The sequence below is a fragment of the Oncorhynchus gorbuscha genome, linkage group LG05 (assembly GCF_021184085.1).
Source record: "Oncorhynchus gorbuscha isolate QuinsamMale2020 ecotype Even-year linkage group LG05, OgorEven_v1.0, whole genome shotgun sequence".
Lineage (NCBI taxonomy): Eukaryota > Metazoa > Chordata > Actinopteri > Salmoniformes > Salmonidae > Oncorhynchus > Oncorhynchus gorbuscha.
Genome location: NC_060177.1, coordinates 1,471,712 through 1,483,165, shown reverse-complemented (window position 1 = coordinate 1,483,165; position 11,454 = coordinate 1,471,712). Strand labels below are relative to the sequence as shown.

The window sequence follows — 11,454 nt, the reverse complement described above, 5'->3', positions numbered from 1 at the left end:
GAGGCCCAGTTAGTTAGTTACATTACATTTACATTTACATTTAAGTCATTTAGCAGACGCTCTTATCCAGAGCGACTTACAAATTGGTGCATTCACCTTATGACATCCAGTGGGACAGTCACTTAACAATAGTGCATCTAAAACTTAGGGGGGGTGGGGTGAGAGGGATTACTTAACCTATCCTAGGTATTCCTTAAAGAGGTGGGGTTTCAGGTGTCTCCGGAAGGTGGTGATTGACTAGTAAAGACAATGAGATATGCAGTGATACATGGATTAGTAAAGACAATGAGATATACAGTGATACATGGATTAGTAAAGACAATGAGATACATGGATTAGTAAAGACAATGAGATATACAGTGATACGTGGATTAGTAAAGACAATGAGATATGTAGTGATACATGGATTAGTAAAGACAATGAGATATACAGTTACTCTGCCAATCACCAGACTAATTCAGAGGCCCAGTTAGTTAGTTACTCTGCTAATCACCAGACTAATTCAGAGGCCCAGTTAGTCAGTTACTCTGCCAATCACCAGACTAATTCAGAGGCCCAGTTAGTTAGTTACTCTGCCAATCACCAGACTAATTCAGAGGCCCAGTTAGTCAGTTACTCTGCTAATCACCAGACTAATTCAGAGGCCCAGTTAGTTAGTTACTCTGCCAATCACCAGACTAATTCAGAGGCCCAGTTAGTTAGTTTCTCACCAGAACTAATGCTTGATTCCTTCCTTTCTATTTCCGACTCTCAGATCTCAGGGAGTTAGGGCTGCATCCCAAAGGGCACCCTGTTCCCTACGTAGTGGACTAGTCCTATATACCCTGCTATCTGAAGAGCAGGGCATGCTGGGTATTGATCTTAGACACTCATTTTCCTCAGTGATGTGCTATCTGAAGAGCAGGGCATGCTGGGTATTGATCTTAGACACTCTTTGATCCGTCTGCATAAGTACAGTAAAAATGCGAGTCCCAAATGGCACCCTATTCCCTACATAGTGCACTCCTCCAGGGCTCTTTTCAAAAGCAGTGCACTATGTAGGGAATAGTTTACCATTTGGAACGTAAGGCCTATATAAAACTGGTTTGGCTAAGCTCCCTTCCTCTCTCATTGGAATGAATGGAAACATAATTTCCCAGTTTTGAAATATGAGTTTGGAAATGAAAGGCGGGTGGCGTATTATCTTCAGGATGAATTCACCATCTGCTTCCTCAGCTGGTTATCTTTCCTTTAAAAGACTGTCCTCAGGCAGAGGGGGGTTTAGTGCCTCTGCTCTACAGAGGCACGTCATCATACAGGCCCAAATTACAACCTACTCCAGAACTAGTGGACTACTTTTGACCAGAACTTAATGGGCCCTGGTCAACAGTAGGAATAGGGCTCTGGTCAACAGTAGGAATAGGGCTCTGGTCAACAGTAGGAATAGGGCTCTGGTCAACAGTAGGAATAGGGCTCTGGTCAACAGTAGGAATAGGGCTCTGGTCAACAGTAGGAGTAGGGCTCTGGTCAACAGTAGGAATAGGGCTCTGGTCAACAGTAGGAATAGGGCGCTGGTTTAAAGTAGTGCACTATGTAGGGAATAGGGCTCTGGTCAACAGTAGGAATAGGGCTCTGGTCAACAGTAGGAAAAGGGCCCTGGTCAACAGTAGGAATCGGGCTCTGGTCAACAGTAGGAATAGGACTCTGGTCAACAGTAGGAAAAGGGCCCTGGTCAACAGTAGGAATAGGGCTCTGGTCAACAGTAGGAATAGGGCTCTGGTCAACAGTAGGAATAGGGCTCTGGTCAACAGTAGGAATAGGGCTCTGGTCAACAGTAGGAATAGGACTCTGGTCAACAGTAGGAATAGGGCTCTGGTCAACAGTAGGAAAAGGGCCCTGGTCAACAGTAGGAATAGGGCTCTGGTCAACAGTAGGAAAAGGGCCCTGGTCAACAGTAGGAATAGGGCTCTGGTCAACAGTAGGAATAGGGCTCTGGTCAACAGTAGGAATAGGGCTCTGGTCAACAGTAGGAATAGGGCTCTGGTCAACAGTAGGAATAGGGCTCTGGTCAACAGTAGGAATAGGGCGCTGGTTTAAAGTAGTGCACTATGTAGGGAATAGGGCTCTGGTCAACAGTAGGAATAGGGCCCTGGTCAACAGTAGGAATAGGGCGCTGGTCAACAGTAGGAATAGGGCTCTGGTCAACAGTAGGAATAGGGCTCTGGTCAACAGTAGGAAAAAAGGGCCCTGGTCAACAGTAGGAATAGGGCTCTGGTCAACAGTAGGAATAGGGCTCTGGTCAACAGTAGGAAAAGGGCCCTGGTCAACAGTAGGAATAGGGCTCTGGTCAACAGTAGGAAAAGGGCCCTGGTCAACAGTAGGAATAGGGCTCTGGTCAACAGTAGGAATAGGGCGCTGGTTTAAAGTAGTGCACTATGTAGGGAATAGGGCTCTGGTCAACAGTAGGAATAGGGCTCTGGTCAACAGTAGGAATAGGGCTCTGGTCAACAGTAGGAATAGGGCTCTGGTCAACAGTAGGAATAGGGCTCTGGTCAACAGTAGGAATAGGGCTCTGGTCAATAGTAGGAATAGGGCGCTGGTTTAAAGTAGTGCACTATGTAGGGAATAGGGCTCTGGTCAACAGTAAGAATAGGGCGCTGGTCAACAGTAGGAATAGGGCTCTGGTCAACAGTAGGAATAGGGCTCTGGTCAACAGTAGGAATAGGGCCCTGGTCAACAGTAGGAATAGGGCTCTGGTCAACAGTAGGAATAGGGCTCTGGTCAACAGTAGGAATAGGGCTCTGGTCAACAGTAGGAATAGGGCTCTGGACAACAGTAGGAATAGCGCTCTGGTCAACAGTAGGAATAGGGCTCTGGTCAACAGTAGGAATAGGGCTCTGGTCAACAGTAGGAATAGGGCCCTGGTCAACAGTAGGAATAGGGCTCTGGTCAACAGTAGGAATAGGGCTCTGGTCAACAGTAGGAATAGGGCTCTGGTCAACAGTAGGAATAGGGCTCTGGTCAACAGTAGGAATAGGGCTCTGGTCAACATTCGGAATAGGGCTCTGGTCAACAGTAGGAATAGGGCGCTGGTCAACAGTAGGAATAGGGCTCTGGTCAACAGTAGGAATAGGGCTCTGGTCAACAGTAGGAATAGGGCTCTGGTCAACAGTAGGAATAGGGCTCTGGTCAACAGTAGGAATAGGGCTCTGGTCAACAGTAGGAATAGGGCTCTGGTTTAAAGTAGTGCACTATGTAGGGAATAGGGCTCTGGTTTAAAGTAGTGCACTATGTAGGGAATAGGGCTCTGGTCAACAGTAGGAATAGGGCTCTGGTCAACAGTAGGAATAGGGCTCTGGTCAACAGTAGGAATAGGGCTCTGGTCAACAGTAGGAATAGGGCTCTGGTCAACAGTAGGAATAGGGCTCTGGTCAACAGTAGGAATAGGGCTCTGGTCAACAGTAGGAATAGGGCTCTGGTCAACAGTAGGAATAGGGCTCTGGTCAACAGTAGGAATAGGGCTCTGGTCAACAGTAGGAATAGGGCTCTGGTCAACAGTAGGAATAGGGCTCTGGTCAACAGTAGGAATAGGGCTCCACTCTATATCAGACAACACCACCACTCTATATCAGACAGCACCACTCTATATCAGACAGCACCACCACTCTATATCAGACAGCACCACCACTCTGTATCAGACAGCACCACCACTCTATATCAGACAGCACCACCACTCTATATCAGACAGCACCACCACTCTATATCAGACAGCACCACCACTCTATATCAGACAGCACCACCACTCTATATCAGACAGCACCACCACTCTATATCAGACAGCACCACCACTCTGTATCAGACAGCACCACCACTCTATATCAGACAGCACCACCACTCTATATCAGACAGCACCACCACTCTATATCAGACAGCACCACCACCACTCTATATCAGACAGCACCACCACTCTATATCAGACAGCACCACTCTATATCAGACAGCACCACTCTATATCAGACAGCACCACCACTCTATATCAGACAGCACCACTCTGTATCAGACAGCACCACCACTCTATATCAGACAGCACCACCACTCTATATCAGACAGCACCACCACCACTCTATATCAGACAGCACCACCACTCTATATCAGACAGCACCACCACCACTCTATATCAGACAGCACCACCACTCTATATCAGACAGCACCACCACTCTATATCAGACAGCACCACTCTATATCAGACAGCACCACCACTCTATATCAGACAGCACCACTCTATATCAGACAGCACCACTACTCTATATCAGACAGCACCACCACTCTATATCAGACACCACCACTCTATATCAGACAGCACCACCACTCTATATCAGACAGCACCACCACTCTATATCAGACAGCACCACTCTATATCAGACAGCACCACCACCACTCTATATCAGACAGCACCACTCTATATCAGACAGCACCACTCTATATCAGACAGCACCACTCTATATCAGACAGCACCACCACTCTATATCAGACAGCACCACCACTCTATATCAGACAGCACCACCACCACTCTATATCAGACAGCACCACCACTCTATATCAGACAGCACCACCACTCTATATCAGACAGCACCACCACTCTATATCAGACAGCACCACTCTATATCAGACACCACCACCACTCTATATCAGACACCACCACCACTCTATATCAGACAGCACCACCACTCTATATCAGACAGCACCACCACTCTATATCAGACAGCACCACCACTCTATATCAGACAGCACCACTCTATATAAGACAGCACCACCACTCTATATCAGACAGCACCACTCTATATAAGACAGCACCACCACTCTATATCAGACAGCACCACCACTCTATATCAGACAGTACCACCACTCTATATCAGACAACACCACCACTCTATATCAGACAGCACCACAACCACTCTATATCAGACAGCACCACAACCACTCTATATCAGACAGCACCACCACTCTATATCAGACAGCACCACCACTCTATATCAGACAGCACCACCACTCTATATCAGACAACACCACCACTCTATATCAGACAGCACCACCACTCTATATCAGACAGCACCACCACTCTATATCAGACAGCACCACCACTCTATATCAGACAGCACCACCACTCTATATCAGACAGCACCACCACTCTATATCAGACAGCACCACAACCACTCTATATCAGACAGCACCACCACTCTATATCAGACAGCACCACTCTATATCAGACAGCACCACCACTCTATATCAGACAGCACCACCACTCTATATCAGACAGCACCACCACCACTCTATATCAGACAGCACCACCACTCTATATCAGACAGCACCACAACCACTCTATATCAGACAGCACCACTCTATATCAGACAGCACCACCACTCTATATCAGACAGCACCACCACTCTATATCAGACAACACCACCACTCTATATCAGACAGCACCACCACTCTATATCAGACAGCACCACTCTATATCAGACAGCACCACCACTCTATATCAGACAGCACCACCACTCTATATCAGACAGCACCACCACTCTATATCAGACAGCACCACCACTCTATATCAGACAGCACCACCACTCTATATCAGACAGCACCACCACTCTATATCAGACAGCACCACCACTCTATATCAGACAGCACCACCACTCTATATCAGACAGCACCACCACTCTATATCAGACAGCACCACTCTATATCAGACAGCACCACCACCACTCTATATCAGACAGCACCACCACTCTATATCAGACAGCACCACCACCACTCTATATCAGACAGCACCACTCTATATCAGACAGCACCACTCTATATCAGACAGCACCACCACTCTATATCAGACAGCACCACCACTCTATATCAGACAGCACCACCACTCTATATCAGACACCACCACTCTATATCAGACAGCACCACCACTCTATATCAGACAGCACCACCACTCTATATCAGACAGCACCACTCTATATCAGACAGCACCACTCTATATCAGACAGCACCACCACTCTATATCAGACAGCACCACTCTATATCAGACAGCACCACCACTCTATATCAGACAGCACCACCACACTATATCAGACAGCACCACCACTCTATATCAGACAGCACCACCACTCTATATCAGACAGCACCACTCTATATCAGACAGCACCACTCTATATCAGACAGCACCACCACTCTATATCAGACAGCACCACTCTATATCAGACAGCACCACTCTATATCAGACAGCACCACTCTATATCAGACAGCACCACCACTCTATATCAGACAGCACCACCACTCTATATCAGACAGCACCACCACTCTATATCAGACAGCACCACCACTCTATATCAGACAGCACCACCACCACTCTATATCAGACAGCACCACCACTCTATATCAGACAGCACCACCACCACTCTATATCAGACAGCACCACCACTCTATATCAGACAGCACCACCACTCTATATCAGACAGCACCACTCTATATCAGACAGCACCACTCTATATCAGACAGCACCACCACTCTATATCAGACAGCACCACTCTATATCAGACAGCACCACCACTCTATATCAGACAGCACCACCACTCTATATCAGACACCACCACCACTCTATATCAGACAGCACCACCACTCTATATCAGACAACACCACCACTCTATATCAGACAGCACCACCACTCTATATCAGACAGCACCACCACCACTCTATATCAGACAGCACCACCACTCTATATCAGACAGCACCACCACTCTATATCAGACAGCACCACTCTATATCAGACAGCACCACCACTCTATATCAGACAGCACCACTCTATATCAGACAGCACCACTACTCTATATCAGACAGCACCACCACTCTATATCAGACACCACCACTCTATATCAGACAGCACCACCACTCTATATCAGACAGCACCACCACTCTATATCAGACAGCACCACTCTATATCAGACAGCACCACCACCACTCTATATCAGACAGCACCACTCTATATCAGACAGCACCACACTATATCAGACAGCACCACTCTATATCAGACAGCACCACCACTCTATATCAGACAGCACCACCACTCTATATCAGACAGCACCACCACCACTCTATATCAGACAGCACCACCACTCTATATCAGACAGCACCACCACTCTATATCAGACAACACCACCACTCTATATCAGACAGCACCACTCTATATCAGACAGCACCACCACTCTATATCAGACAGCACCACCACTCTATATAAGACAGCACCACCACTCTATATCAGACAGCACCACTCTATATAAGACAGCACCACCACTCTATATCAGACAGCACCACCACTCTATATCAGACAGCACCACCACTCTATATCAGACAACACCACCACTCTATATCAGACAGCACCACAACCACTCTATATCAGACAGCACCACAACCACTCTATATCAGACAGCACCACCACTCTATATCAGACAGCACCACCACTCTATATCAGACAGCACCACCACTCTATATCAGACAACACCACCACTCTATATCAGACAGCACCACCACTCTATATCAGACAGCACCACCACTCTATATCAGACAGCACCACCACTCTATATCAGACAGCACCACCACTCTATATCAGACAGCACCACCACTCAATATCAGACAGCACCACAACCACTCTATATCAGACAGCACCACCACTCTATATCAGACAGCACCACTCTATATCAGACAGCACCACCACTCTATATCAGACAGCACCACCACTCTATATCAGACAGCACCACCACCACTCTATATCAAATCAAATCAAATCAAATCAAATTTATTTATATAGCCCTTCGTACATCAGCTGATATCTCAAAGTGCTGTACAGAAACCCAGCCTAAAACCCCAAACAGCAAACAATGCAGGTGTAAAAGCACGGTGGCTAGGAAAAACTCCCTAGAAAGGCCAAAACCTAGGAAGAAACCTAGAGAGGAACCGGGCTATGTGGGGTGGCCAGTCCTCTTCTGGCTGTGCCGGGTAGAGATTATAACAGAACATGACCAAGATGTTCAAATGTTCATAAATGACCAGCATGGTCAAATAATAATAAGGCAGAACAGTTGAAACTGGAGCAGCAGCACAGTCAGATGGACTGGGGACAGCAAGGAGCCATCATGTCAGGTAGTCCTGGGGCACGGTCCTAGGGCTCAGGTCCTCCGAGAGAGAGAAAGAAAGAGAGAATTAGAGAGAGCATATGTGGGGTGGCCAGTCCTCTTCTGGCTGTGCCAGGTGGAGATTATAACAGAACGTGGCCAAGATGTTCAAATGTTCATAAATGACCAGCATGGTTGAATAATAGTAAGGCAGAACAGTTGAAACTGGAGCAGGAGCATGGCCAGGTGGACTGGGGACAGCAAGGAGTCCTCATGTCAGGTAGTCCTGGGACATGGTCCTAGGGCCCAGGCCAGTTGAAACTGGAGCAGCAGCATGGCCAGGTGGACTGGGGACAGCAAGGAGTCATCATGTCAGGTAGTCCTGGGGCATGGTTCTAGGGCTCAGGTCCTCCGAGAGAGAGAAAGAAAGAGAGAAGGAGAGAATTAGAGAACGCACACTTAGATTTACACAGGACACCGAATAGGACAGGAGAAGTACTCCAGATAAACAAACTGACCCTAGCCCCCCGACACATAAACTACTGCAGCATAAATACTGGAGGCTGAGACAGGAGGGGTCAGGAGACACTGTCAGACAGCACCACCACTCTATATCAGACAGCACCACAACCACTCTATATCAGACAGCACCACTCTATATCAGACAGCACCACCACTCTATATCAGACAGCACCACCACTCTATATCAGACAACACCACCACTCTATATCAGACAGCACCACCACTCTATATCAGACAGCACCACTCTATATCAGACAGCACCACCACTCTATATCAGACAGCACCACCACTCTATATCAGACAGCACCACCACTCTATATCAGACAGCACCACCACTCTATATCAGACAGCACCACCACTCTATATCAGACAGCACCACCACTCTATATCAGACAGCACCACCACTCTATATCAGACAGCACCACCACTCTATATCAGACAGCACCACCACTCTATATCAGACAGCACCACCACTCTATATCAGACAGCACCACTCTATATCAGACAGCACCACCACCACTCTATATCAGACAGCACCACCACTCTATATCAGACAGCACCACCACCACTCTATATCAGACAGCACCACTCTATATCAGACAGCACCACTCTATATCAGACAGCACCACCACTCTATATCAGACAGCACCACCACACTATATCAGACAGCACCACCACTCTATATCAGACACCACCACTCTATATCAGACAGCACCACCACTCTATATCAGACAGCACCACCACTCTATATCAGACAGCACCACTCTATATCAGACAGCACCACTCTATATCAGACAGCACCACCACTCTATATCAGACAGCACCACTCTATATCAGACAGCACCACCACTCTATATCAGACAGCACCACCACACTATATCAGACAGCACCACCACTCTATATCAGACAGCACCACCACTCTATATCAGACAGCACCACTCTATATCAGACAGCACCACTCTATATCAGACAGCACCACCACTCTATATCAGACAGCACCACTCTATATCAGACATCACCACTCTATATCAGACAGCACCACTCTATATCAGACAGCACCACTCTATATCAGACAGCACCACCACTCTATATCAGACAGCACCACCACTCTATATCAGACAGCACCACCACTCTATATCAGACAGCACCACCACTCTATATCAGACAGCACCACCACCACTCTATATCAGACAGCACCACCACTCTATATCAGACAGCACCACTCTATATCAGACAGCACCACCACTCTATATCAGACACCACCACTCTATATCAGACAGCACCACCACTCTATATCAGACACCACCACTCTATATCAGACAGCACCACCACTCTATATCAGACAGCACCACTCTATATCAGACAGCACCACTCTATATCAGACAGCACCACCACTCTATATCAGACAGCACCACTCTATATCAGACAGCACCACCACTCTATATCAGACAGCACCACCACTCTATATCAGACACCACCACCACTCTATATCAGACAGCACCACCACTCTATATCAGACAGCACCACCACTCTATATCAGACAGCACCACCACTCTATATCAGACAGCACCACCACTCTATATCAGACAGCACCACTCTATATCAGACAACACCACCACTCTATATCAGACAGCACCACAACCACTCTATATCAGACAGCACCACTCTATATCAGACAGCACCACCACTCTATATCAGACAGCACCACCACTCTATATCAGACAGCACCACTCTATATCAGACAGCACCACCACTCTATATCAGACAGCACCACCACTCTATATCAGACAGCACCACCACTCTATATCAGACAGCACCACCACTCTATATCAGACAGCACCACCACACTATATCAGACAGCACCACCACCACTCTATATCAGACAGCACCACCACTCTATATCAGACAGCACCACCACTCTATATCAGACAGCACCACCACTCTATATCAGACAACACCACCACCACTCTATATCAGACAGCACCACCACCACTCTGTATCAGACAGCACCACCACTCTATATCAGACAGCACCACCACTCTATATCAGACAGCACCACTCTATATCAGACAGCACCACCACCACTCTATATCAGACAGCACCACCACTCTATATCAGACAGCACCACCACTCTGTATCAGACAGCACCACCACTCTATATCAGACAGCACCACCACTCTATATCAGACAGCACCACCACTCTATATCAGACAGCACCACCACCACTCTATATCAGACAGCACCACAACCACTCTATATCAGACAGCACCACCACTCTATATCAGACAGCACCACCACTCTATATCAGACAGCACCACCACTCTATATCAGACAGCACCACTCTATATCAGACAGCACCACCACTCTATATCAGACAGCACCACTCTATATCAGACAGCACCACTCTATATAAGACAGCACCACCACTCTACATCAGACAGCATCACCACCATCCAGACTCACTCTGTCTGTGTGTGTTTGTCCCCTCCAGACTCACTCTGTCTGTGTGTTTGTCCCCTCCAGACTCACTCTGTCTGTGTGTTTGTCCCCTCCAGACTCACTCTGTCTGTGTGTTTGTCCCCCCTCCCTCCAGACTCACTCTGTCTGTGTGTTTGTCCCCTCCAGACTCACTCTGTCTGTGTGTTTGTCCCCCCCGCCCTCCAGACTCACTCTGTCTGTGTGTTTGTCCCCCCTCCCTCCAGACTCACTCTGTCTGTGTGTTTATATATATAATATATAAATAATATATATGCCATTTAGCAGACGCTTTTATCCAAAGCGACTTACAGTC

General features: G+C 47.4%; 1 protein-coding gene across 1 annotated transcript in view; it reads left to right on the top strand.

Moving 5' to 3' along the window:
- The window catches only part of LOC124035359 (NT-3 growth factor receptor-like), a 101,621-nt gene that overhangs the window by 67,495 nt on the left and 22,672 nt on the right, over nucleotides 1–11,454 (top strand). The gene's annotated exons all lie outside the window — the stretch shown is intronic.